Source organism: Pteropus alecto, unplaced genomic scaffold (assembly GCF_000325575.1).
Source record: "Pteropus alecto unplaced genomic scaffold, ASM32557v1 scaffold146, whole genome shotgun sequence".
NCBI lineage: Eukaryota > Metazoa > Chordata > Mammalia > Chiroptera > Pteropodidae > Pteropus > Pteropus alecto.
Window position 1 is genome coordinate 17,550,838 of NW_006442107.1, and position 2,541 is coordinate 17,553,378.

The window sequence follows — 2,541 nt, forward strand, 5'->3', positions numbered from 1 at the left end:
TTTCCAGACAACTGTCCTGTACTGTGAATTTCAAACTTACTAGCCCCCACAATCATGAGCCAATTCCTTAATTGGCTCTTTCTCCTTAGACACACTCACACACATCTAGAGATTTGAGATAATGCATGTAAAACATTTGTGTCTGACACATAGAAACCAGTCAGTAAATAATAGTTATTATGACTATGATGGTGATCATAATAATGATGATATTTGTCCAGCTCAGGTACTACAGTTCATCACTCCATCTACTCCCTTACCTTTTGACCCTTGGGTTTCTTCTGGTCTTGACCATTAAACTTTAAACCTAAATTTATAATCTTTTCATCTCATTTGGACTGCTGCAGCAGAGTTAGATATAATTACCAAAAAGAGAAAATAAGGGCTTATATTTATTTAGGGTCCCTAGCTAGAGTAACGACTGTTTTCACACAGTGGTTATTGCAAAAGTTTACCATTTGACTCTGACTTCTGTCCGAATTTCCCTTTTGTCCTGCTATGACGTCCTTATTTCTGAGCAAAAATTGAAATTCTGACATGGACTACCTTAAAACTGCCCTCCTCTCCGTACTTGAAAACAGATACTTGGACATCTCATTCTTCCTCCCTTCCTTTCCTCCTATTTCAGAAGATACTTTGCACCATTGGATAAATCTAAGAATTTAACATTTGTTCTTTCTTCATTAGATCAACAAATCTTTTGTTGCCTAGATGTGCTAGTCAGCTTGTGAGACCCTGCTCTGGAACCTGACTGGTAGGCTTTCAAGCTTTGTCTTGCCATTTTCTAACAGTGTAATATTTGGGAAGTCGATAGAGATCGACTAAATAGCCCCTGGATTTCTCAGGTTATCCTCTACCTAAATGGAAAATACTTTTTACATAGGGTGGTTGTGAGAATAGGTTAATGCCTATAAAGTGCTCAGAACAGGGCCTAGAATATAATAAGGTTGTATAAGAAATAGCTATTATTCTTCTCGATGTAGGGGATACATCCACTGAGAAACTTGATGGGAGGCAGCAAAAAGGAGACCCCTCTTTCTGCTTTCTGGAGTCCAGGGCTGGAAGATTAGATCCTCTCTCCCAGGAATTTGATACTTCAGCAAGGTAAACAAAGGCTGAGGGACAGGTGAAAAGATAGTCAAGGCTGTATCAAGGACTTTGAGAGCCTATGAGTGTGACAATGTCAAATGTCCTAAAGTGGTGTTGTCAGTGTGACAGGACCTTCAATGTGCTTCCTTATGGCAGAGTCTCCCTGGCTCTTCTCAATTTTCTAAGTCTGGATGATCAGCTTTTCTGTTGATTCTATGGTGTATCTGTTATTACTTCACTGAATTCCTTTACTGTTGTGTTAGCTGGTGTCCATTTCTCTCGCCTCTGTGCGCAGGAATCCTAGTGACTACAGGGAGCACTTCTGCTTTTTGAAATTCTCTCTTCCCTTGGGGAATGTCATTCCTTTATTTCTACCTGAATGCTTCTCAGATTCATATTCTTTGGATTTCGCTTCCAAACTCTATGATCTTTAGCTCTATAATCTCTTTCTGATCCCTAATTAAATTTTCTTTTTCTCTCATTATTTTTATTTCCTCAGATTGAGCTCATCCATGCCATTGTTTTCAATGACTTCAATTTTAATGTAAATAGTTCTTGTATCTATTTTTCCACTTAAGCCTAAATTCCAGATGCTAGTTTTGACTTCCTACTTGTTATACGACTTGGATAAACTGACTCTACCATCTTCCACATCTGATCGGTCCATACCCCTGTACTCTTTCAGTAAGGCATAAGCCAGAATTATACAAGTCATCTTTGACCCTTTCTTCTCATTCTCTTCTCCTGTTGCTACTGCTTATAATCTCTATTCTTTAGGATGAATATCTGCAAGACATTCTAAACTTGTACTTTTTAAAATGCAAATCTGAGTCTACGGCCATGCTACCCTGAACAAGCCTGATCCCACCTGATCTCGGAAGCTAAGCAGGATGGGTCCTGGTTAGTATTTAAATGGGAGACCACCTAGGAAGACCAGGTGCTGTAGGCGCAAAAAAAATAAATAATAAAAAAAAGAGATTGTAAGCTGACAAAGTCCAACTTGGGAGAGGTAACTGCTATTTTCTCAAATCATCAATTTTTATTAACACACATATGTGGGTGTACATGGGATACAAAGAGGAAAACATGATTCAAAGGAACAAAATAAATTTGTAAAAATAATCTCTGAGAAAGCAGACATTAAACTTAGTAGATAAAGACTTTAAAACAATTGTTTTAAATGTGTTTAAAGAGCTAAGAGGAAACATAATAAATAAATAAATAAATAAATAAATAAATAAATAAATAAATAAAATGTGAATCTGGTAATGGTCTCTTGCTCAACAGTTTCCGATGTTCACCATTTTCCTCATGTCACACAAAGTAATTCTTGTTAAATTATTTCAATTCAAAACTAATCAACTCAAGGACCATTGTGGAGGCCTTACGGGCAGGTATGAAGTATTAAAAATGTAAAGGCACATGCAAATAATTCTTTATTCTTATGAAACT

General features: G+C 37.0%; 1 pseudogene; it reads left to right on the forward strand.

Moving 5' to 3' along the window:
* Positions 1 to 1,919: 1,919 nt before the first annotated feature.
* LOC112469350 lies at positions 1,920 to 2,038 on the forward strand (annotated as a pseudogene).
* The last annotated feature ends 503 nt before the right edge of the window (positions 2,039 to 2,541 follow it).